The sequence below is a fragment of the Lissotriton helveticus genome, chromosome 12 (assembly GCF_964261635.1).
Source record: "Lissotriton helveticus chromosome 12, aLisHel1.1, whole genome shotgun sequence".
In the NCBI taxonomy this organism is placed as follows: Eukaryota; Metazoa; Chordata; class Amphibia; order Caudata; family Salamandridae; genus Lissotriton; species Lissotriton helveticus.
Window position 1 is genome coordinate 115453944 of NC_136073.1, and position 27377 is coordinate 115481320.

Genomic DNA, 27377 nt, shown 5'->3' on the forward strand with positions numbered 1-27377 from the left:
CTTCGCGGGAGCCGCTCACAGCAGTTTTCCGTGATTTTGCTTGCCGCCAGAGAGGGAGAGAAGCGGGACTCCAAGGACCAGGAGCCCCGCAACCACCAACACCTGTGCTCCTCCCGCCAATGCCTACATTAATGTGCACGCCTCCCACTCTGCGTGACACGTGCCGGGCGAAGCAAGGGCCAAGGGCGAGCCCGTTTGAGCCCGTTAGAGGCTTGAGGAGGCTGGGCTGGGCCCCCTCTCTAACGTCAACAATCTGAAAGATAAAGTAAGTTTTCCATCATAGTAGTTTAACAAATCTGATATGGCTGGACGTGCAGGGGAGGAAGGCTGCAACGGGAGGCTTAGTGGCCGGGACACTCGACCAATTTATCACTGGGGCCACTTCGGTATTAGCGCATGAAATCGAACTCACGGAGCGCCGCGTCTCCTTAGACCCAGCATTTCCAAACTATCTTCTCTGGGAAACTTAATGTTGTCTGCTACCCTGGAACAACACACAAATGCTATTATAGAATTAGGGTCTTTAAGCCACAATAGCAGTGTAACAATGGAGGATATGGTGAATACTGGGATTGATGGGGCTCCTAGTGTCCAGGCCCAAAGTAATACCAACATGACTGTACCTGGCAGGGTATCCACTCGTGCATCTACGATGCCTGCTCTCGAGGTTGCGCCACCTCTACCAGGGCACATATCAGGAGCAATCCCTAAGAGGAAGCGAGGTGGGGGTACCCCAAAGGGGAAACGTCTTAAGGTGGCCAAAACCAAGAATATGGGTAAATCGGCATGTGCCGTATCTACTATTTCTGAATATCAGTCGGCGGCACTAAGAACCCCATTTAACATCCCTGATGTCGACAACACTGCTATATTGGATGAGGGATTTTGGTCAAAAGTAGGTGGACTTATTACGTCTTCTATGCAGCCCATCTTGGCAAGACTGTTGTCAATTGAGGACAAATTAAAGAAACTTGAAAAATTGAGTATATCAAATCTTGAGTGTATTAAGAAGACACAGCCAATAATCAATCAAGATAAGAACTTGTCGTCAAGTGGCATAAGGAATACTTCCGCCCTTAATCCGATCCTCCATGCAATGGAATATGATCCGCCCTTAATCCGATCCTCCGTGCAATGGAATATGATCCCACGGAAGGCACCTCCCGGGCCTGCGCTGGAACCGGACTGAGTACTAAGGACGATGTAGCTTCTCAGGGAACCATGGACACAGTTAAGGGTAAAATTACAGACCATCATGTGCAGGGAGGGGGCATAATTAAATCTTGCAGGGGGGGCGGAAGGGACCCTCTAACATTGAGCACGAGAATTTCTTACCACAAATTGCTTTACCACCAGAATCCATACCCTGTCGTTGTCCTGGCAGGGGTCCCTGAATTAGAGCAAGGTAGTGTGGAATAGTTTGTTGAATTGAAGAATAAAACAATTCACTGGTTTAATGGTAATAGACCCCTCCCCTCATATATGCACAGACAAATTCTGTTCGCACGGAGAGTCAGCTGGGTGGGAAGGAGCAGGAAAGACATACAGGGTGACTGCATTGTCCTAAATTTAGAGACATGCGAGTAGTGCAATACATTTGTGAGAGGTGGACCCAAACTACAAGAACTAGAATTCAGCCATTGGACCTTACTTATTTTTATACTCCCCAAATACAACGAGTTAATCCTGTTTGTAATGGAAATTTTCTTGATAGGGGTACTGGGGTAAACCATGTCAGAAATGGGACCGGCATAGATGGCTATGGTTTTGTTTCCAGTATTCCCCTTAGCAACAGGTACAGCGTACTTGATATGGTGAATTGACTTACTCCAAATTGTACTAACCTCCAGAGTGTTTCCATTCTGGATGGAGGAGTAGAGGTTATGAGGCAACAACCTGACAACAATTCGATCAATGTGTATTCTGGGGGGGCCTGAAAATTGTACCAAATACAGTATAGACGGTGCCTGCAAGGAAACAGGATATGCCATTGACACTACTGAAATTAACCACAGTATACTTGGAGGGGGAATTTTATCACGAGCCTAATATAACTCTGAAAAGAGGAGAAAGGGAGGAGTTTCCGGAAAGCAAACATCAGGTTAGTCAACACAGACTGATTACAGCTGAACAGTATAGCGTAAGAAGGAGCCCAGTGGGAGATGTTACCTCCCGAACAGCTGTTAGCCCAAAAATCAATAAATCAGAAATAGGTAATATTCTTAAGCTGATGTTGTGGAACATCGCTGGGCTTTCTTCAAGAGCAAGGGACCCCACATGGCTAACATTCATACAGGATTTCTCCATCATCTGCTTGCAGGAATGCAACCAAGGCCATACATATAAATGGTTACCGTACTTTCCATACCCCTCCCAGACCGAGCATAAGGGGAAGGAACAAAGAGGGATTATGTACTTCTGTGTCTAACCTTGTGAACGATCTGGCAGTGAAATTTGAAAAGGTATCTGAATATTACCAGACACTGCTAGTAAGTGATGGGGGGTGGGGGGGGGGGGGAGAAAACAGTTCTAATACATGTTTACAATAACATCCCGAAATCGGAAACTAGTAAGGTATTAGGAGTTATGTCAGACCCTGAAGCCCACTGAAGAACATCTGTCTGGGGACATGTGCGTAATATGGGTGGGCGATTTCAACTGTTTTCTATGCCCATATAGCCATCTGGACATTTGTGGTCTGGGCAAAGACAAAAAGGACCCCCTAATACTCTTCTCATATACTACTCTGGGTAACTGGTTGAATGAATTGACCTTTCAATTCGACTTGGGATTTGCAAACAAATTATGCACCCCCTCAGTCCCTTTTGAACCTACTTTTATCAGGAGGGGGGCAAAGCAGTAATTGACTTGGTTCTCATGTCCAATCGGTACTCTTGTCCTGTTTCTACTTGTGAAACATGTGACATAGTAACCAGCGACCACCTTCCAAATAGGCTACTATTTTCTCTTCCAGGGAGTAAAAAAACACCTTAAGTAACCGAACAAACCTATAATTATAAATTAAATCTTGCAAGGACTAATTGATATGTCATAAAATGGAATAAAGTGGAACCCATGGCCTTTTTTGAAACCCTTGTAAAAAAGAAATACAAGGAATTCGCAACCTGTCTAGCCCAGACAGATGAAAATGCCCTAGTCACCGGGGCTTTCCTTAGGATTACTGAGGAAATATGAAAACGCCTCACAGCGACACAGAAACAGGGCATTACTAAGGTACAGGGGTGGTTTGACAGGGATTGTAGTAAGGCCCATGCACACTTATTGAAGGTATTAAAATGTGAGCCGAGAAGTAGGGATGAAGTGAGGCTGGCTAGAACTGATTACCAAGGATCAGTAAAAAAGCGCAAGGGTCAACAAACTGGAAGCATGGCAGGCGTTACATCAAGACTGCTTAATTAAGGACAGCCCTGGCTTCTGGAAAGCTGGTAATGCTCCTTTTTTTGCAGATAGGGCAACCGATACAATAGAAGTGGCAATTACGGAAGACAGATGGGTTAACTATTTTAAGGACTTCTATCAGGCAGATGACCTAATTGAGAGTGAGGGAACTGACTTAACTGAACGAGCTGAAAATGTGAATCATGCGTCTTTTCCCCTGAATATTGAATTCTCACTTGCAGAAGTTTTAACTGCTATTAACGAAAGTGCCGCAGGGAAAGCCCCAGGACCCGACTGTGTGGCAGTGGACATATATAAATCTAACAGACTTATGGGCTCCACTCTTAACTAATATTTTGAACAGTTGTAATAAATATCGGTTCCCTCCCACCTGGCTAGAGGCAATTGTGATTCCCATGTATAAAAAGGGTGACCGAAATGAACCAAAGTGTTATCGCCCAATATCACTACTGGACTCACTTATGAAAGTTGCTGGGAGGGTCATATTAAATAAATTACAAATCTGGGTAGAAGAAAGGGGCATGTTTTCAAAGTTCCAATATGGCTTTAGGGCGGGGCTCGGAACGGCAGAACAAGGTTTAAACTTAGCGCTGATTATTGCTAAATATATATCAGCCAAAAGGGACATTTTTTTTTAATGTTTGTCTATCTAAGCTCAGCTTTTGATTGTTTAAATCGCGACACACTTTGGAGTACTTTGTCACAAAGGGGCGTGGACCCAAATTTGCTTATATTTATTAAGGAGTTATATCGGGGGCGAGGGGGCGGTACGGGAAGCATGGCGAGTGTACAGCCAAATTTAGTATAAATAAAGGATGCATACTCGCACCGTTCCTGTTCAATTTATACATGAACAGTGTAGGCTCCCAGATGGTTCAGGATAAGCAGGATTACCCTCAGATTGGGAACGCCCCAGGACCCATTTTATTAAATGCGTATGACGCAGTAATTATGGCACGGACTCAGATAGGCCTCCAAAGAAATATCACTAAATTTTCAAATTATATGAACGACAGAGGCCTAAAAATAAATATAAGCAAAACATTTACTATGTGTTGTACTAAAAGTAAAACCACCACATGCAAAACTTTAATTTCAAAAACAAAAATAGATACGATTGATTAATTCTCGTATCTGGGTATCAACTTTGAGAAATCAGGCACTTGGTCATCTGCGACACACGTAAGAAAATTGTTTTTCTCCAGAGCCATAGGTGCTGTTCGCAACTTTTCCAACAAGTTGGGTGGACGACCAGTTCCAGAGCTTGTGGACATATATAAATCTAAATGTGTATCCACAGCGATATATGGGGCGGGGAGTTGGGGAATAGTAGAAGTTCACTATATACAACTTTGTGATAATGCGTTTTTGTGCTATCTTCTAGCCGTCCCGGGCTCCACCTCTACTTATGCAAGCCATAAGGAACTTGGCTTACCATATATCGGACCTTATTAAACTTAATCCCCTTCTTCTATGGCATAAGGTGTGGATCACGGATGAGACCGGTTTTAACAGAGATATAATATAAAGGATTGCCTTAATTTAGAGGGGGTTACCAGGATTTCCAGGATTAAGTATGTAAAAAATTATCTTATGCTATCGGTTATCCAGAATATTTTGATTCCCCAAATTGTCTAGAAACTGTATCAAGGAATAACTTGAAAGAAACTTGTTTAAACTTTCTAGAGAATAAGCTTTGGCTTACAGAGAAATGTAGGACATCAGTTATGGAGAACGATCTGATGCTCCAAGGCCAGGGAATTCAACTGTATCTAATACAGGTCCAAAGTTGCTATGCCTGCATGTTACTTGCACGTTTTCGTGGGGGGGGGGGGGGGCTTTTTTTAGACTGGTTACATTTCCAGAAGTTAACTCTTGGTCCAAAAACTTGTCATTATGTCCATGTGATGATACTTCTGTTCAATCAATGTTACATTGCACACTTTTTTGCAAATTTTATGATTTGCCAAGGAGAAGATTTCTAATATTATATAATAATATATATATATAATATTATATAATAATGGAGGAGAAGCGTGGCTCAGTGGTTAGAGGCGGCAGACCCGGAAGCTGAGATCGGCCGTGGACCAGGGTTCGATTCCCCGCCTCGGTGGGTCTCGGACTCAAAAATTCCACGGACTCGATAATTCTCGTTCCGGTGCCTACTCGATTCACGGGGTCACACTCTGCGACTCTGGGCAATAGCTTGCTTAATCTCCACTACGGCCCCTCGCGGCGGGATGCCTGGCTTTCACCTTGTGGACACCCTGCCGGGGTATCTCACAGGGGAATACCAGGACGGGTTCCCTAAGCAAGCTCTTAGATACCGTGTCGGGGATTTGCGCTATATAAATACATGTACATTTACATTTACAATATTTATCCTGAAAAAGTGGGGTATTAAATAATGTAGAGCAGCACTTTTGACGCTTCAAATGCTGGAGGAAGAACTGACTGTTACTCATGTCGTCTTTTTTTAAAAGATGTAATCAGACACAGTATCACATTGAATTAACTTATAATTAGCTCTCTGAGCCAGTTTAACATTTCTATGTACTTAATATGAGCTGCTTTTTTTTCTATTGTATTATAATGAATCATAGTAATGTTTATGTAACTTTTAGGGTAAACTTTTTTAAAATGTAAATTGTTTTTTACTGCGCTTTTATGGTTTTTAATCAAAATCGAATAAAGCAGTCTTTGAATTGAATTGAGCAGACGACGGCTGGGGAACTCTGGAGGACAGCCCACCTTTCCATTTCAGAGTTTTTTTTCCTCTGCACCCCTCCTAGCGCCTTCTTCTTCACTCGTGATTTTTTTTATCCCGGTCTCCCCCTGGGGTGTATCTATCATGGCTGCAGTGGCACCCGGGCCAGAAGGGCCCACCGAACCCTGATTGTTGCTGTACTTCACACTTCGGGCAGCAGGGGGCTCATTTCCTTCCTTGCACGAGGGCCCAGTGCACACTGGCGCCGCCACTGGTGTTCCCAGTCCTTCTGTTCTTTTCTTCGGACCTCAGGCCACGCCTAGAAACAGCCAGCACAGAGCGCGCGTCCGGGAAACAAAATCACAACAAACAAGAAAAGTGGATCTCTCAAGCTGATTTCTGGAGTGCTGCAACTTCACACCTGCTTTCTCTTTGGACAAGGCGAATGCCGGATTTAGAAATCTCCGAATTCTGGCAGCCTTCAAGAAAAGACAAAAACCCTGCTCCTTCACTGAGGGTTTCACATCATTCCATGAACCCACTTTGCTGATAAGGGACAGAGCCATCAATAGTGCAGCAGGTGCAGTCGCACCGGGGCACAGGAGTCTGAGGGTCCCCTTTGCAGCGATCAGTGGTGGTTTTGTATTGCCAGGCACAGGGATGTATGCACAGACAAGGGGATGTATGCACAGACACCTCTTCACTTTAAGGCTAGTGGTACCCCTGTTACACCAGTGAGGGCCCTGCTGAGTGCAGATCGACCTTCGTCAAGGACAAAGCTGACTTTACAACAGGCAGATCCTTATACTTCTGTATCTACACCTTCAGACCCTGCAAAGCGGTCGGCAACAGTGACAGGCATTGGCAAAGCCAATTAGTGTGGCTTATTGTTTGGGGATGTGTTTGACAGATCAGTGACTGTCTTACCACCAGCTGTTGTGGGAGAACATCTCAATAACCAATCAACATCTTTGTCTATTTTAAAGCTGGGATTAGGGGCCCTGAACAGTCTTTATTATCAGGGTGAAGCTGCACCCTGAAAATGCAAGTGGAATGAACCGCTAGAGAGCAGCAGAGACGCAGAGTCGGCGAGTTGCAAGTTGTGAGAAGGAACGTGAAGGAGTGAGGCGGGAGGAGCAGCGGCTCCGGCAGCTCTGGTTTTCTTTGGCTTTCTCGCTGCGAGGCAGTCAACCCTCGGTGTAGAGAATACCGCTATACGGCGGAAAAGGAATGGAAAAAGATTGGCAGTGGCGGCACTGCAGTGTGGAAAGTGCCGTGAGTGTCTGGACGCCCAGGTGACAACGATGCCGCAACTCCCGCAGGAGGCGGTACATCTTCAATAAAGCGGAGGGCAGCGCTGTGAGTACCATAAAGCGGGGGGCTGAGAGACCCAAGAGTCCAGTGAGCGCAGTGGTGGCACTAATTGTTGGGACTTGGTGTGACGTGACCTCCCGCGTTTCTGTCTTCGAATTCTGTCTTCAATTTCCTCAGACTCGCCCATTGCCATTACCGTTGCCATCACCGCTGTTGCTGGCTTCACAGTGGGAGAGGTGTTTCCCTCTCCCGTTTCTATCTGGTGAGCGGTGGCAATTGGTGGCCTCAGGCAGTAAAAGGAGAGGGCTGCTACCAAATCGCCATCAAACAGTCCACAGGGGGCTGCAACGGTTGCGCCATCAGAGGACAGGGACAGGGATTACATCCTACAGCATCCCTGCGGCGCACACTATCGCAAGGGCACCTCATAAACATTTAATTTCGTATATTTTTGAGGTCCTGTGCATTGATTGAGGCAGCCAAGGTCAAGGCGGTGGTCGTAGTGGGTCGTAGCGGGTCCTCATCCTACGGGTCCCCATCCTACATGTGAGATGACTTCCAGAAAACTACGCTCTGGATGCGTACTTACCTCATCTCCTAGTTGTACAAGGAAATTAAGGAGAACATATAGTGGACCTAAAAACTTACAACATCTTTGTTACAAATCTCAACCAACTATTACTGGTTTCTTCCGGAAAGATCCCCTGATAGTTCCTACGGAGGCTGTATTGGGGCAAAATAGTCCGCATTTTAAGTCTGCCTCAGGAACATCACCCTTCCTTTTTACAGGGGATGCCCAGGGAAACCCTTATGGCTCCACGGGGGGCCTGGTAATGCCCCAAGAAGGGGCAAGGGGCCAGATAAGATCAGGTATGGAAGATGACTTAGTCAGCTTTCTACCGGTCACATCTTTAAGGATAAATTCGGTCCCTGGCCCATGCGGTAATCCTTTAACCCAACGGTCCTCAGTCACAACATAGCCTTTATAACCCTTCAAACCCATTAGAAGTGGAGCTTCCTGCTGCCGGTATACCTGTTGCTTCGGACGTTTCTTCGCAAGCAGGTATGGGCTTGGACTTGGATTGTCCTCTTAACCAGCAGAATCAGTAATCCACTACACTAAGCGGAGAAAAATCATCCCGCAAGATCATGGGTGTACACGTTGCCCCTATGGAGGGAGTCACTTGCACGGTGCTCAGTGAAGAGGGTGTGCTTGGGCACACCGTGTTCACTCTGGAGGAAGTCGGGAAGGTCACTGTCGCAATGGTGGAGAAGCCTTCTTTTAGCGGAGAATCCAATCTAAGGGAAGACTTTACACTCCCAGACATTGACATTGAAGCTCAAACAAGGGGGTGGGGAGCTACCAATGTAAACCCTGTGAAGAACCCTGTGAAGATCCCTGTAAAGAATGGGTATCCAATGAGCAGCCCGAAGGAGCAGAACATCTGCAATGCAAACTCCCCTCTCAGGCGCTTCTCTTTGCCCCTATTATATTGTAGTACAAGTCCTCTGAATGATAATTCTGTGGAGTCTGTCTATGACGCTCATGATGCCCATGATGTATTTTTGCCTTGCTCACAAGCAAAGCCAGTTAAGGATAAAGATGGGGTGTCTTCAGAATATTTTGTCTGCGTTGAAAGACTTTTAAGTTCTATTTTGTCTTTATTGGAGAAATCTGTTTTTAGTTCAGATCACATGCTGGAAATGATTTCCGTAATGCTGTTTGAAGTTCAAAAAGTGAATAAATTAGGCACCATTATTCACCCCTCTGTCATTCCCGTAAGTCTGGACGAACAACCTGACGTTAGACCCCTTTTACCTGTACCTCGTGTAGAGCAGAGAGATGTGTCTATTCAAGCAGGTACGCCCTTCTCCTCACTGCCCCCAATAGAATCTTCCTGCAACCTTGAAAATGAAGAGCTTTGTTTAAGCTCACTCTTTGAGGAAACTGTAGTGGGCCTTCCTTTGGGACATGTCCCAATAAAACTTTACCCTTTGTTTATTAAGGGGAAAAGGGGGGCTGGTGGAGCTATTGAGGAATCAGAGAAAATCGAGGTAAATGTTGGGCAACAAGGCGGGGGAGGGATAGAGGGGGAGGCCCTAACTCCATCTGCCCCACAGGTCCAACTTTTAAATTCTTTGTAGAACGCGGGAATTAAAGTAGGGAAGAGGGGAGAGCCTGCAAAAAAAAGCAAGGGGGAAAAAAGGAAAAAGAACCAAAAAAGAAAGACGATTCCCTAAACGGAAAATTTCAAAGTTACATTTTAAACAGATCCCAGATAGCCATAATGTTGCGCACACTGTAATGGAGGAGGGTGGTTCCAAACTGTTAATTGGGGAAGGTGTTTCTAGGATCCCCGTCACAGTACTTCCATCCCCAAAAGGGAGAGCAGGGGTCACCGGCGCAGCAGTGGCGCCATCAAGTCCTCCGTTGCAATCCCCACTAATACCCCATCCTCTTCAGTCCAGTGAGGGGGATCATCTCTTGGGGAGGAGAAAAATACAGGGAGGTGGAGACCATGTACTTTTAACATGGTCTATAGAACGGGGGGATGGACCTGACGACAACCTAAAGGTAGGGTCTCGCATGCCGTTTGAGTTCAAGGTGAAAGTACAGACGGTTAACTATGGAGATAGGGTGCCTCTAGGGATTCCCCCAAGAGATGCTGTAAAGAAAGATAATATGGTGCAGACTGCCTTATCACCCATAGTGGACTTCATCTGGCTATTTGAGACTGAGTCTGATCCGATAAACAGAGGACTTATTCTCAAACTTTTCTCTGAAATAGAGGCATTGAAGTTGATAGAAAGTAGGGATATCCTAAATGTGAATATCATTGAGCATGAGAATGTTTCCTTTTCTAGAGTCACCTTTTGCTCTTTGCTTGTGGCCAATTTGGCCATACAGAATTGTGAGCACTTTTTTAAACGAGGGCTGGACATAATTTCTGTATTAAATTCTGAGGATTATTCTACCAGGTGCAGTTCAATCCCACGCCCACAAGATCAGAGGCAGGGCACCTCTGTGGTGTGGGATGCTATGGGCCCTGATCTAGAGTTCTCTATTGGCAATGCTAAAAATATTACGGTCTCATTAAATAAAAAGGGGCGATCAATAAATTTGGTGTCTGACCCTGTAGTCGCACATCATTCTCCTAACAAAGAAGATGTCTTAGCCCAGTGGAGTTGGGTAGCAAAAACTCTGAACACCAATTGTACAGAGGTAGAAAGAAGCGCTCCTCTAAGGTAGCCAGGGGGGGCTTCTTCTGTCCTGGAATATGGCCGGTCTGGGACATGATGAGGAGAAATTTAATTATTTAAAATCTTTCAATCCTCTGATTATATGCTTACAAGAGACTTGGGCGTGTAAAGATTTTGATTGTAATGGGTTTTTTACCTTCTCTTGCTATGCTAAGCATTCTGAAAGGGGACATGCTAGTGGTGGGGTTTCCATTTTGCTTAAGAACAGTATTAATTGGAATCAAAAAGTCTTTTATCACCCGTCTAATCTTTGCATTTGCATGAAGTTGGCATGTCTAGGAGAGTTTGGTAGGTCTTCCTTCTTCCTGGTGGCAAATCTCTATGTTCCCCCAGGTAAAAACTTTGATTCTCTGTTGCGTTTACTTTTTTTATATATTAAGGAAATAGCCACCATGGAAGAATGCCCTTTAGTGGTATTAGTGGGAGATCTAAATGCAAAAATTTCCAATTCATCGCAGGCAATATATGCTAACTCAGACAAAGAGGAAATTTGGCATATTCCTGAATCCTTTTTACCGAATAAAATAAAAACGGATAAACGGGGCTTCCTTCTGCTTGGATAGCATTAGAAGTACAGATTTGGTTATCCTAAATGGGAGGATGTCAGTTGATAAACCAGCTCAATTTACTTTTCTTTCCTCTCGTACACAAAGCTTATTGGATTATGTAGCCATTTCGTATCAAATGTTTGGGGCTTGTGAAAATGTAGGTTATCCCGTCAGTATGGAGTGATCATAGTGTAATAGGCTTGACTTTGGCCTTTAACTTACCTGCACTGAATTAAGGGCACTTGTGCCATGGCTCGATTGATTTTAATAAATCTAATGGGCGTTCATTTTGGACACAAAAAAATAGTCGAGGTAGGTGCGATAGTGAAAAAAACTTTCCAAGAACAGCACGGAAACGCGTACGCTAATATCATGCAATTTTTTGAGGCACAAATGAGGAAGATAACAAACTTAAGCTCAGTATCCTCTGGCCGATGCAGAGTAATTCAGGTTTCCCCTATCCTGAAGGCCTTAAACCTTGAAATTAACAATTTAGTGCGGAAGCAATACAAACATTTTTCCACAGCCGTGCAACAGGAAATTAATCGCCTAAAGCGAGTTAGAGGCCGCTATAAATTAAGAGTAAGGAGAGACGAGATGGATGCTAAATGGATTGGGTGAGAGAAGCAGCAAAAGCCAAAGATTCAAAAAAGTATTGGCACCTGATCGCAGAGTATTGGGACTCCAGACAGAGGGCACTTCCGATCCCGATCCCAGAAAGTGAGTGGGTGGACTATTTCTTTATTATATAAACTCAATAGCTCAGTCCCATTTCAGATGCCTGTAATAGAGGAGGCTGGTTACGGTGATTATGGTCCCCCATCAAGGGCTGAAGTGATGGGTTACATAAAGAACGCTAGAACCTCTGGTACTCAAGGCCCTGATGGTATACCGATCATGCTAATTAAACGGGATCCAGTCGCATGGGGAGCTTTCCTGGTGCCACTGTTTAACTTTTGTTTTCAATCGATTAGCATTCCCTCATCTTGGAAGGGGAGTATCATAGTCCCGCTGTATAAAAAGGGCTCAAAAAGGTCACCTACTAGCTTCAGACAGATAACCCTGCTGGACGCTGCGGGCAAATTATTTGCAAAAAGTATACTTCAGCATTTGCAGCAGTGGGCCCAAGACCAGAACATCTTACCGGCAGAACAGGCAGGCTTCAGAAAGAACCACGGAACGCTGGACAACATCGCGGTCGTTCAGACTATTGTGGAGAAATATGTTTTCTCAAAAGGCATGTTGGTCTACACAGCATTTATTGATTTCTCCACGGCGTTTGACAAAGTGGATCGTCAGACGCTGTGGAGAAAGCTCTCTCATCTTGGTATGCCACACCATCTCCTGGGTCTCATAATAGAATTACACACAGACACTTGGTGTCAAGTGATGGGTGGCTCGCAGGGGCTTTCCTGCAGGATTAATACACATAATGGCCTCAAGCAGGGTTGCCTGTTGACCCCTCTTTTGTTCTCTTTTTATATCTATGACCTCCCTGAGAAAGTAAATTTAGCGAAGGGGGATGCCCCTAGAATTGGTACAATGTCTATTGGTACTCTACTATATGCAGATGACGTTGCTATTTTTGATCTAACCCCCATTGGTTTGCAGCGTCGTCTGGATGCCTTGACTAATTATGCGGAGGAGCATTGTTTGAAAATCAACATTGCCAAAAGTAAAATGTTATTCTTTCGCAAGAAAGGTCTTAGAATAAAGAAGGGGTATAAATGGCTGTTGGGGCAGGAAGAACTTGAATTGGTCAATGCGTACCTGTATTTAGGGAAGGTTTTTTCAAAAACCGGGCGTGACTCAGAGCACATCAACCGGTGTGTTGGTAAGGCCGCCTCCCAGGCTGGAGCTCTAATTAGATTTTATAAGACCTGTGGGAGACGTCATTTTAATCATGTTCTGTCAGTGTTTAAGGTTAAAATTCCCCCGACTTTAACCTATGCTGCAGAAGTTTTGGATAGGAATTACTGGCTCTCTTTCGATAAGGCTGAAGGCCGGTTCTTATGTCACATTTGTAATCTAAATTCCATGGCAGCCCCACATGTTCTTCGTTAATTTCATTTAGTTTCTTCTTACACTTCTTCCCTGGCAGCGGTCCTGAGGTGGGGGAACTCTCTCTGCTGGGGGGTTGAGGGCTCTTTAAGGGCCGCTTTGAAGCTGGAAATTTTTGTAAAACTAAAAGAGAAATCCGCTTTTTTTAGATCTTTCGCTCATGCAAATCTATTCGGGCTCAATTTAAATAGTGACTCACCCATGCCAAAGTCTGTACTGAAGTCGTTTTTAAAGAGGTCTGTAAGCACGATTAGTACAACAAGAGACATAGCCTTAAGTCATCCTAAAGTTCGTATCGAGGTGATCAGTGTGAGTGCGACGGGGAGCGGACCTCAGCCCTATCTCTCATGGAATGTTCCACATGGCATCAGAAGATTAATACTTCTTTTAAGAATTAACCTTCTGCCCTTGAGAGACGTAACGGGCATTTGGGAAAAAACTCCTAGAGACGAGAGAATTTGTGAACTGTGCCGCTCCCAAATACAGGATCTCAATCATGTGCTAATTGGGTGTCCTGCACTTTTAAGGGCAAGGCGTATGTTCTTGAGACCCTCTTTTATCAAATTTAATATTCGTTCCGCTGAGGAGGCTCGATCTTTTGTGTTGTCCCCTCCTAAGGAAATGATCTGCCATAGAATATTTCAATTTTTAAAAACATTTCTGGCTATTTATTAGAACTTCTGAAATTTAGTTCAGTTGGTATGTGTAATGTTTTGTTGATTGCTTAAGGTAGATTTTGTATTTGTTATAAAGTATGCTTTTTTATTGTATTGGTGTATTTTTGTGGACCTCCGTTGGAGTTCCGTAACAAATAAACTAATTGACAAATTGATTGCACCCTGAAAAAAGTGTTAAGAAAAGGTGTCAGAAGAGCAAGTTTGCATTGTGAGTGTGAACTTAAAACTCTTAAATGGCAAAATGTTTCACATTGGAAACTTTTCACAAAGGGTCAGTATTTTCAATACATCTTTAGAAAGCCTACGTGCATGCACCGCTTTACCGAGTGAGCAAAAAAAGCAGCAAATCCAAGATAGGAAAGCCAAGCTGGTGAATATGCAAGTACAATAAATGAATGTCACTGTAAAATTAAGAAAATGTCAAATAATAGAAATCAAACTGCCATTGTGTCAACAAAGTTTATATAAAAGAATACACACAACATATCTGCAGTTTAACAAAAGGCAAACTGGATGCCAACCCCTATTGGAACACGAATGGGACAATGCAACCTTCTTCGAAATGCCGTGGCCTGGTGGAGAGCCCCACTCAACAATGGTAACCATGCAAAAGGCATGGAAACCAGTGGATGAAAGGGGCTGGCTCAAAGCAAACTCTTCTGTATTGCTTCACATTGTGCTTATTTGAAGAATTGATGGCCTGAGGTCTTTCTGTCAAAGGAAGCTGTCTGCCGCCAGACCTAAAAAAAATCGCTCTATCTCAAATAAGCGCTTTACCAAACAACACAATAAAACTAAAGAAAGAAACCACCTCTGAGCAAGGCCTTGTAATCTGGTTCAGCGAGCTCTGGGTGGTCTGGATGATGGATTTGATTGCTGGATAAAGATCTAACCACTTCAGGACCCAAATACTGTGGGAATCCATCTCCATTCCAGTTTATTGATAAAAGTGGAGGTGTTTAAGTCCGTACTTTCACGCATAGCAAAGAACATTGTACGACAGAGCGACGAATGTTGTACATTGCAGCCTTGGACTTGAGCAGCTTCCTCGGCGAGGGACACTGGCAGAATCCGTTGGCCTATTTGTTGATAGGAGGGCTTCTGTTGCCAGTCTGCAATAAAGTAATGAACAGCAAGCAAGAACAGTTTAATAACTGCAAGATCCCAGACTGCAGCTCAGTACAGGTGTAGGAAGCTGGCTCTTTGTGTGATATATCAGAAATCTGAAATGCAGTGTATAGAGTCCAGGGGTTCCCATATGAGTGGACGGGGGCTTGCTATACAATCCCAAAGTACTCGGTTAGGGGGTAGTGTAGTCAAGCAGCCTTATGCTTAACAAGGAGTGAAAGACATTTGCAAATCCACACAATAATCAAATAATGACCCATACCACTCAAGGAGATCCACACCAATTTATAAAAATAGCAAGTCTCTTTATAAATGTTTAGAAATCAGAGAAAAATCATTCAGGTAAGCATGTTTTTAAATATAAATTCTTTTCAGGTCAAAAAGTGGACCCTGACATTTTTGAGGTCTGCAATGTTATCATATGGAAGGAAGAAAAGGTTCTGCAAACAGATACAATACAGCAACGTACAGGACCAATCTCCAGGAGTTAAAGTGCGCGGTGGGCAAGGTCCAAGTTTGCCACAGCAACACACCGCCAAAGGCATGGGGGCGGCCGGGTGCAGGGTGCAAAGGAGTCTGGAGCCCAATAGATTTCTTTGGCGATTGGTTGCGAAAAGAGGCTGCATGCTCTGGCTGGAAGGCCATTCAGGGTGAACCAACAGGGGGTTTGTAGTCTTTCAATGCTATTGGGACTAGGGACACCTTGGGTCCTCTTCTCCATAGCCCGGATGCAAAGGTGGCTTAAGGTGTTTGATTTTCTTACCTGGAGCAGTCTCATTCGAGGGCGGGGGAGGGCGGGCTGCGTGCAGAGGCTGCAGGTGACATCGGGGAGTCCGTAAGGGGTGAGTCCAGGCATCAGTGTGTCCACGAGGAGTGAATCCATGATTGGCTCGAGGGCTGGGGGACCTTGTTGACACCGTTGGTCCACTTCAGCTCTAGCCGAGGGCGACTGATGCAGTGGTTGCTTCAGGTGTCACTTTTTGTGACGGTTCCGGAAGCCTCAGTCTTAGCTTTAGGATTCCTGCAGGGTGCAGGAGAGCAGGTCCTTTGTTCACAGGCGATCTTGGGTCTTTGTCAAAGGCAGGCAGTCTTCCCAAGCTTCTGGAGTTAACAGCTGCCGGACTAGCCCACTTTGAAGCAGATTTTGACGAGGGATACAGACAGGCGGCAGAGGTGCTACCAGGTCAGCTGCTTCTTCTCCCCTCTCTGCTTATGTGGCTCTTCAGTGTTCTCTCTCTTAGGTTGTCAGGGTCTGGTTCTCTGGTGCCAGAGACTCCCCTAAATACTGGATGTAGGGGCATTAGGGGAGTGTCTGGTAGTAGCCAATGGGCTACTTACCCTTGGGGTTGCTACGCCTCATATAGACCTGTGGGAAGTGGGCATAACACTGTTCCAGAATTCCTAAGTATGCCATCACAAAGACTACTTTTGGCAAATAGTGTCCACCCCAGTGTAGCCCACCTTTTGGGTGGTACTAGCCTGGAGGTGGCAGGCCACTTGACACATTTTGTCGTCATTCCGTTCAGCGGTTTGGGTTGTAGTGTGTCAAAAAATTGCAAATCCCAATAGACTCTGCATGGGGAGAACTCTTTTTTTAAGACCCCCCCCCTCTTTTTCTCACCACCGCTTCACAAATTACCCCAAAACTTTCCACACACCAGCTTAAGTTAGTGTTGAACTAGTTTGAATTTTTCGAGAAGATTTATCAAACTGCACCAAAGATATTGTGCAAAACAAAAGTGCTTTGTCTATAGGAATAGGTTTAAAAAAAAAAAATGTTTTAACTTTATTTTAGTTTTGAAAGAACCATACAGAGAATATTGACAAGCAATTCACTGGCATTGTACGGTACGATTGGAAACGAGGGGCGTGAATAGTGAAAAACAATACAATTGGTCAGGGTTACAAGTATGCATACAATATAGACATTAGGATCATCAGTAAATAAGTTTTCCTTTACATCCCCCAAATGGCTATAGCTCCCCCGAAGGGTAGGCAGGGTCTCTAGCAATTTGTCTGTGCAAGTGCATAGGCAAACACCATGCAAAGCATACACAATGTGAGACAACACAGGGTCTTTAGTCACCCGCTAACTGAGCTGTGCCAACAAACATACTCTCCTGTTGCAAACTCACTCACAAAGCACCCGCTCTATCTTCTTCACTCGCTTCGACCTTGTCTGTCTCACTAGTCACGGCTAGAAAAGCCTGATAGAGTCCCCATATATCTTTCAGGCTGGCTAACCATCTCTAACAGTCCATGATTACTATCACTGTATGTTACAATATGCCATGTCCTTATGCCATTCTTTCAATGTCAATAGCTGCCCCCGGGCCCAATTCAGCGCTATCTTACATCTTGCAAGCAGCAGGGTAATAGTGACCAACCGCATGGCGGTCCCTGAGACGTTCCTGTCATATTTCAGAAGTGCCAATAAAGAGGTCAGCTCTATGTGCTCACCAACAATCTCCCTGAACTCCTTTTTGTCTATAGGAATAGTTGGTCGTAACTATAACTACGTACTGGCTATTGCCAGTAGGATGAAATATGTAGCTACCTACTGGCAGTCGCCAGTAGGTGGTTATAGTGAGGACCATGTTTCCATAGGAAAAGCATTTTTGACTTGCCTATATTTTTGGCGCTGTTTGACCAATCTTCACAAAAGTTTCCCAAAAATGTGTGCCGATTTAGTTGGTCATGGAAAGTTTTGGGGCCATCCATCAAGCCTGGGCTGAGGAACAATGGGAAGTAAAAAAAAATGTGTGTCCTGTGTTACTTACTGTAGGGATTTTGAACACAACTATACTCTGAACCGCTTGATGGATTTTCGCCATGTTTGGCAGAAAGCTTGCTTTTGGTCCAGAAAGAGTGCTTTTTGTTATTTGGTGTAAATCCGTTCAGTAGTTTTAGACTTCTACACATTTGGATTTCTTTTAATATCTAGGGATGTAGATCCTCCTCAAATGATTCTCAAAATCATGCACAAACAGAAATGCTGCGATTGACTGGTCACAACCTGAGTAGAAAGTTGCAGCCGTTATTTTAGACGTCCAGGAACAATCCCCAGTAGAAAAAGTAAAGATAAAACACAGTAGAAGGGGCAAGGGTGGAGGTAACCTGAACCTCTGGCAGCAGTATAGATGCCTGTGAGGGACACCTGATGGAAAAGAACACCTCTAGGAAACTCATGCACCCACTCACACTTGTGCACCCACAGATCCACTCAGACTCATGCACCCACTCACGTACCCACACACAGACCCATACAGCCACTCACGCACCCACTCTCAAAGGTTACAGTTGGGTAATACAATTTTAAAAAACATTAAAATTCACTGTAAAAGCCAATGGTTACAGGGACGATACAGTTCTGCTCACATTGCACTCATACAAAACCATTAAAATTCAGCAGTTATAATTACCTGAGCTTACTATAATTTTAAGCCCCATAATGCACTGCTTGTGACCTCACATATTAATTCACACATGACAGCCCGTGACATCACTGATGACATCATCCTGTAAGTGAAATTGTTTTGTACATTTTCCTGACACTTACAGATATATAGTAAGCTACTGTTCAAGTTAAATTACTGTTTCTTTTACAACTAATGAGTGATATTATTCCTAACATATGTCATATGAATGGCTCTGAGACTGTCTGAATCTGTGTATGAGTGGCTGTATGGGTGTGTAACACGGTATGTGTACGAGTGAATAAATGGGTATGCGAGCTACTGTATGGCTGGGTGAGTGTGTGGCTGTATTAGTGAGTGGCTCTATGTGTGGGTGAGTGGATGTTTGAGTACATTATGTGAGTGAGTGGCAGAATACGTGGATGTGTAGGTGTGTTTGGCTGTTTGAGAGGGTATTTGGTCAAGTAAGTTATTGTGTGAGGGGCTGCATTGGAGATCAGTGGCTGTATGGGTGAGTAAGACGGTGTGTAGGTGGCGTATGGATGTGTGAATGGGTATGTAAGTCGTTGTGTGGGTGGGTGTATGAGTAGTAGTACGGTTGACTGTATAGCAGTGTTCAGAAGTTGTAAGGGTGAGTGAATGGCAGGTCCTTGGGCCAGCTCCCCCTGCAATGGTCCTCCTGTCCAGCTTGCCTGCAGTCCACTACCCTTTGCTCCCTTTATTTTGTTCCTCCTTTGCTCATATTTCTTCTTCTCGGTTCGCTTCTGTCCTGTATTTTGTCTTTCTGCTCCTTTCTGACTTTTATTCTGCCTCTTTTTGCTCGCTTCTGACCTTTATTCTTACGTTGCTTCCACAGCGTCCAGATACTCCAAGGGGTGTGTGGCGTCACGCTAATTTGTACCATTTGGACTGGTGGTGACCATTGTCCACCGCCATCTCAGTATATGATGATATGTCCTTTATTTCCGACTTTATCTTACTTATTTGCAAGGTTTGCCTATTTGCTTTGACATGATTCTATGTCTCTTTGGCCTCTTTTCGAGCCTAGAGGCCTATACAAGAGCGACTCCATTTTGTCTCTGCCCTGACTCTGAGGCGCTTGTAGGTCAGGGTTGGTGTTTTCGTTGTGACTTGTTGTTTGCTATTTGCAAACTGGAAGGAACCTGCTCTTATCGGAGGAAAGTACTTGTTTTCTGTTCTAGACGCAACACCAGTTGGCCACTGGGGGTGCGTAGGGAGCACAGAGATTGGGGCAGGAATCTGCTGGGAGGCGGGCTGCTGGCTGGAAATTTCCATGAGGAGAGAGCCTCCCATTTTAACGACGAGCAGTGGAGCAGTTGGTCTTCGGAGTTGGTGAAGTCAGTTGGAGTTTAGTGCAGTCCAGTTCAGTTGGAAGTCAGATGGAAGAGCTGGAACTGTTGGTTGTTGTTGGAGTTACATCTGGAGTTGGTTTTTGGAGCCAGTGGAGTGCAGAGGCTGAGGAACATCAGAAGTTGGCCCGTTGGTGATGGTGGTTTGGTGGTGACAGTCCTGAATGAACCGAAGCGAGAGAGCGAGGAACCAGCTCAGCTGCTGAGGCTGGAATGCGTGAGACTACGGTGAGGTGCTTTTAGCTAGTTTGCAATATGTAATCATTCACCCCCTTTTTGCTTCTTAGGTTATGTTTAGGTTCCCACTTGCACCAATAATTTCCTACTATATTGCAATGTTTTCTTTGTCTTGTGCTATCATCATTATGTAATAAAGAGACACCAATGATTAGCAGTTGCACTTGAATGTTTCTGTGACCGGATTAACCTTTCTTTTTAGACAGGTGCTGACGTATAGAAGGATGTGCAATTCCATTCTTACAGGTAACTGATGACTGGAGGATATGTTACTCATGACAGGAAATAACTTCCAGTGGGAATAATTTGACCTAATAGTTTCTGCTTGGGAAGGTCAGGCCCCTATTCCATGTGTTAGGGAAATTGGCTCTCATCAGACACTCAAATGATGGGTATTAAAGAGATCGTCAATAGACATTGATGAGATTGTCAATTGGCGTTAATGAGATCGTCCATCAGTGGGCGTTAGTGAGATCATCCATCAGTGGGCGTTAGTGATATCATCCATCAGTGGGCGTTAATGATATCATCCATCAGTGGGCGTTGGTGAGATCATCCATCAGTCGGCGTTGGTGAGATCATCCATCAGTGGGCGTTGGTGAGATCATCCATCAGTGGGCGTTGGTGAGATCATCCATCAGTGGGCGTTAATGAGATCGTCCGTGGACGTTATACAAGTGGTAAGTGCAGGGAGGTAACTATAGGATATAGTGTATATCTTTGACCATATAAGCTTGTTTATTGTCATTTTTCCCATTCTCAGGTAGGTATTTTAGGTATTGTGTTCTATAGGGCCTGAGAAGGGTGGCGGCTGGGTGTACTATGATTGGTAAGCTGATTACTTGGTCTGAAAATCCAGTCGCTACAGGGTGACAGTGCTGCGCTATACAAATGCTGCTTGATTGCCTAAAATTGCCTTGTGAGTGGTTGTATTATTGAAGAAATGGATGTGTGGGAAGTTGTATGGGTGAGTGAGTGGCTGTGTCAGTGCCTGTATAAGTGAGTGAGTGGCTCTATGGTTGAGCGAGTGGCTGTGTATCAGTAGTTGTATGGGTCTGTGAATGTGTGTGTGTGTGTCTGAGGTGTGTACGAGATGTTGAATGGGGGTGTGAGTAGGTGTTTGAGTGGTTCAGTGGATGATGTCAAAAGTGATGTCACTGACCCTTTCATGAGTGATGTAATATGTGAGGTCATAAGCAGTGCGTTAGAAGGGCATAAGACAGATGACTCGGGCAACTAATACTACTGAATTTTAATTTTGTACAAGTGAAATGTGAGCCTAACTATAACTTCCATGTAAACTTTGTTTTTTGAGTGAAAATATATATTTTAAATATAGCCTGTTTTACTTAAAGGAAATGGTGCTACATTTTAATAAAAACATTTACAAAGTTTCGAGAGAAGACAGCGGTCCCCTGGATCACTTCCTGTTCCACAACAAACTTTTTTTCCCTTTTTTTCCTCATTAACAGAGGGTAACAAGAACAAGGGGACCATATGACTTTTGTGAAAGGCTTACCACACCATTCTGGGAGTTGGTAAAATGTCAGTGTTTTGCAAACAGATTTTGGTAAAAAATATTGATACATACCGTACCAAATGGTTATTTGGAAGAGAAGCCCTATGCATGCCCCTTTCAAATAACGGTTAGTTATACCCTTTGAGAACCATTGTGAGATTCTGTAACCTTGTGCCGAATTTCAAAATGGAGCGATACCAAATTCTGAGATTTGGTCAATCTCTGGTTTTGCAACTGCTAAATGTCCCTATTCCCTAAACATTTTGACAGAATAGAACAAAGTTCCTTCTCCAAAGTGAGGTAGTGTTGTAGCCTCCTTTCCACCCCTGGTTCTGTCCTCTGTTAAGAAATAGTGATTTCATTTTTGTTCAGTAGAGACAGATTTATTATGGCAGCCATTGACTTTCCCAGAGCTTCTCTTCCCCTCATCCTGACAGACGGCCCATCCTGCTAACACGTATTTGTCTCACTGTCTTGGAGTAATACACAAAGATCCACTTCCAGCTATACCCAGTCATATGACCTAGGATACAGGCTGCATGCACCTGAAGGTTGGGACAAGAAAATTGTGAACTTTCCAAAAGTGGCATTTTCAGAACTGACTTAAAATGCAATTTTACAGTTAAAGAGGGTTTTACATTGCAATTTTTTAGTGACCAAACTAGACTTTCCTACTAGCTCTCAGTAGAAAGTTAGCACTTTGTATACACAAGTGTAAAGAGGTGACCCAATGTTATCCTGTGGCAGAAGTAGGCCACACAATGGTAACTACGAATTTAGGAGTTTTTCAATACCAGGACAGGTAAAACTTAAAGTACATGTACAGCCTTTTATGTTCACTGCACCCTGCCCTGTGGGCTGTTTAAGGCGTACCTCAGGGGTGACCGGTATTAAAAAGGGAGCTTTAGCCCTAGCAAAAGGTTTATTTTGCCAATTTTAAATCTACACACAGGTTGCAATAGGAGGCCTGAGACTGCTTTAAAGGACTGCTTATGTGGATGGCACAATTGGTGCTGAAGGCCCTCTAGTAGCATTTAAATTACAGGCCATGTATACATGTTGTACCACCTCATTAGGGTTTTACAAGTACATTTAAATGTGTTAATTGGGTGTTAGCCAATTTCACCATGTTTAAAGGCGAGAGCACACGCACTTTGTGTATTTTACTACTGCTAACCAGTGCTACAATTCTAAAAACAAACTCAATTAGCAGGTTTAACAGAGCAACTTGGTCTAATATACAGGGTGGAATGCAAACAATCGGTGTATGGATGGTATCGCATATTCCTATTGTGGGATGGTGGTCAGTAACTGGTTTGAACTAGTCTCATATAATCTCACTACATTTCATGTCTCACATCTTGTTATTGTTTAGTAAAGAAACATATTTTTTGGATTGCTATTAACTGTCACTGCTTGAGGGGGTGTGGCGAAATCCTTTCTCAGAAATGAGTCCTCAAAACCTGGTCTTGGCATCAGAGTAACCCTAGCTACCAGGATGGACCTGTGTCACATCTGGTCCTTTTTTAAGCTAACAGCAGGTTGCTATTGTTTTTAACTCTGTCCTATTGGTTTAAAAATCTAGGTGAAGCGATGCTGCCTAAAAATCATGGACTGTTAGACAATGTCACACAATACATGAGACTACATGCTAGTTACAGAGGTAGCCTGACATGGTCCACCCTTCCCTAGTAAGACGCGGGTGAAAATGGCAATATAAAGAATTACCAGTCATGCATTCAGGGAGTTGTACTCTTCACATGCGGTAACTGAACTAATGCCTGGAACAGCGTCTCATTGTGACGTGGAAAGAATACAAAGACAACTTTGGTTGCCCACAAGAACATGGGTAGATATAATAAAGTCAAACATTATCCTGTGGGACTCATTCATCAACACTTGTGCATCTGCTTAGAGGTGTGTACATTCAATAACTTATATCATCCTAAATATTTTCAAGAAGGGTACAGGACAAAATATTTTGTATGATAAATATTCTTACGTTTGTGATATAGGAAGAGTATACACTTTTTACATTCCAAAAATAGTGCAAGAAATGCAATTTCGTGACCTATGTGGAGATCTTATCTGTACATATATAGTATCTCTTCACAAACTATGGAAAGGTAGCATGCACCTTAGGAAGGGCTTGGCGTCATTTCGACCTGTAGTTATTATTCGGATCTCATCCGGTCATGTCATCTGATTGAAGTAGCCTAGAAAACATACATTTTGGGCTCTTCAATCAATTCTTCTTTGAGCAATGCGCAGAAAAAAGCACATCCCATCAGTATAGTGGGTCCAGCTCCTATTTACTATACTGCATGCCGTGAATCCAACTCACCACCAAGTTGCACTATATCCAATAACGTCAGCTCTGTTGACGTGCACCCCAGTAGCTTCAATACCCCATTGAGATGCACTAGCTTCAATCCCCCCATTGAGATGCACTAGCTTCAATCCCCCCATTGAGATGCACTAGCTTCAATCCCCCCCATTGAGATGCACTAGATTCAACCCCCCCCCCATTGAGATGCACTAGCTTCAATCCCCCCATTGAGATGCACTAGCTTCAATCCCCCCATTGAGATGCTCTAGCTTCAATCTCCCCCATTGAGATGCACTAGTTTCAATCCCCCCATTGAGATGCTCTAGCTTCAATCTCCCCCATTGAGATGCACTAGCTTCAATCTCCCCCATTGAGATGCACTAGCTTCAATCTCCCCCATTGAGATGCACTAGCTTCAATCTCCCCCATTGAGAGGCACTAGCTGCAACCCCCCCCCCATTGAGATGCACTAACTTCAATCCCCCCATTGAGATGCACTAGCTTCAATCCCCCCATTGAGATGCACTAGCTTAAATCCTCCCCCATTGAGATGCACTAGCTTCAACCCCCCCATTGAGATGCACTAGCTTCAATCCCCCCCATTGAGATGCACTAGCTTCAATCCCCCCATTAAGATGCACTAGCTTCAATCCCCCCCATTGAGATGCACTAGCTTCAATCGACCCCATTGAGATGCACTAGCTTCAATCCCCCCCCATTGAGATGCACTAGCTTCAATCTCCCCCATTGAGATGCACTAGCTTCAATCTCCCCCATTGAGATGCACTAGCTTCAATCTCCCCCATTGAGATGCACTAGCTTCAATCTCCCCCATTGAGATGCACTAGCTTCAATCTCCCCCATTGAGATGCACTAGCTGCAATCCCCCCCATTGAGATGCACTAGCTGCAATCCCCCCCATTGAGATGCACTAGCTTCAATCCCCCCCATTCAGATGCACTAGCTTCAATCCTCCCCATTGAGATGCACTAGCTTCAATCCCTCCCATTGAGATGCACTAGCTTCAATCCCCCCCATTGAGATGCACTAGCTTCAATCCCCCCATTGAGATGCACTAGCTTCAATCCCCCCCATTGAGATGCACTAGCTTCAATCCCCCCCATTGAGATGCACTAGCTTCAATCCCCCCATTGAGATGCACTAGCTTCAATCCCCCCATTGAGATGCACTAGCTTCAATCCCCCCATTGAGATGCACTAGCTTCAATCCCCCCATTGAGATGCACTAGCTTCAATCCCCCCATTGAGATGCACTAGCTTCCACCCCCATTGAGATGCACTAGCTTCCACCCTCATTGAGATGCATAGCTTCCACCCCCATTGAGATGCACTAGCTTCCACCCCCATTGAGATGCACTAGCTTCCACCCCCATTGAGATGCACTAGCTTCCACCCCTATTGAGATGCACTAGCTTCCACCCCTATTGAGATGCACTAGCTTCCACCCCCATTGAGATGCACTAGCGTCAACCCCCATTGAGATGCACTAGCGTCAACCCCCATTGAGATGCACTAGCGTCCACCCCTCCATTGAGATGCACTAGCGTCCACCCCCCCATTGAGATGCACTAGCGTCCACCCCCCCATTGAGATGCACTAGCGTCCACCCCCCCATTGAGATGCACTAGCGTCCACCCCCCATTGAGATGCACTAGCGTCCACCCCCCCATTGAGATGCACTAGCGTCCACCCCCCCATTGAGATGCACTAGCGTCCACCCCCATTGAGATGCACTAGCGTCCACCCCCCATTGAGATGCACTAGCGTCCACCCCCCCATTGAGATGCACTAGCGTCCACCCCCCCATTGAGATGCACCAGCTTCAACTCCCCATTAAGATGCACTAGAACGAATAGCGTGAATTCACCTGTGTTACACCAGATCCACTAGCTTTGACTACCCTTTGAGATGCACTAGATGTAATAGCGTTGACTCCACATTGAGATGCACTAGATCTAATAGCTTCGACACCCCATTGAGATGAACCCGATCCAAAACTTCAGCTCCGGATTGAAAAGCTCTAGATCCAATAGCTTCAGTTCCTCTTTGAGCGGTCCTTCTCCTAACTGACGTACTCCAGCTGTTTGGGAAAGAGAAGCATCAATACCAAAGTATGGTCAATGGTCCGTCTCAACTTATGGACTGTGCATTCTAAAGAGTGACTCCCAGAAAGTGAGAAGATTTTTAAAGAATAGAACACTGCTAAAATCGCGAGCCTGTCACCAAGGAATGCATATCTAGAGCTTCTCAGTTACTGAACAAGCACGAGCGAGGCTCTGGAAAGGGCATGGTGAGTGAGGCTCAGACAAATCGTGTGAAGCCATAGATGGGAAATTAGTGCAGCTTAGAGGAAGCTTGAGCACCTGGTGATGGGAAATAGCTCAGATTCCTATGAAGCGTTTGCAGCCTGTGATGGGCACTGAGGGACACTCCCATGAAGCATTTACAGTCTGCATTGGGGACTGAGTGACTCCATTGAATTGTATGAAGTGAGGAGGATGGTTATTACTGCTGTATTGTGAGACCAGTTGTGTGTCTGTTCACCTTCAATGTGGATTTGATTTCGCCCACTGACCTTTCTCCAAAGCTCCATCTGAGTCAAGGCGGCCGAAGCAGAAATATGGCGGAAACATCAAATAAGAGTTCCTTCCCTCCTCTCCTCAGTAACCTCATGAATATACCAGGTAATATGAAGGGAGAGAGTGAGACTTTGCAAGGTATACATCTACATCTACTGTGTGTTTATTGTGATGCACTGGTACAGGAATTGTCATATCAGTGATGCACCAGTAACAAGCCTTATAATTGATGCATAGGGGGCGGAGCTGTGAGGGAGTTAGGCAGACATCAGCGTTACTCAGGTATAGAGGTGCAAGGGTCCCTGGAGATCATTTCAGAGATGCACAGGATCAAAAGATGTCGGCTACTGTTGCGGTGCATGTGAGTGACCAGTCCTAAAGAAGTAATGTCCCTGGGAATGATATCTGCAACGTGCAGGTGCTGGAGCAGTGAGGGTTGGGGAGAGATATTGGTGATCGCAGGTAAAGATGTGACAGTGGTGAATAGAAGTGATACCAAAGGGGATGATGGACGGAGCGTGTGAGCAAATCGAACACTCTTCCCCAGTCAACTGATGTTGATTTAATCCATCCCCATTCTTTAGCTCACTCCACCACCCCAGTTCAGACATGGCCATATGCAAATCAGTCTGGCCCTGTGCCTCATGGGAACAGTCCAGCCGAACTGCCAAGCCATGTCTTCCCTGTACCGGAAACAAGCATCCTGGGACCGGTTTCGGATTCATAATCCTCATCAGCCAGGCAATTTTAATCCAGTGGATGCTTGTTTCCAGTCCAGGGAGGACCTGGCT

General features: G+C 44.7%; 1 protein-coding gene across 4 annotated transcripts in view; it reads left to right on the forward strand.

The window, feature by feature from the left end:
• Positions 1 to 27377, forward strand: part of LOC144798454 (transmembrane protein 272-like) — a 138147-nt gene that overhangs the window by 15035 nt on the left and 95735 nt on the right. Inside the window, exon 1 of one of the 4 annotated variants that reach the window (XM_078669342.1) lies at positions 6965 to 7486. The exons of 2 other annotated variants lie outside the window; for them this stretch is intronic. The gene's annotated coding sequence lies outside the window, so the exon portion shown is untranslated. Of the gene's footprint in view, positions 1 to 6964; positions 7487 to 27377 lie in introns of those variants that run through there. One more of the 4 variants, XM_078669339.1, reaches the window with a different exon arrangement.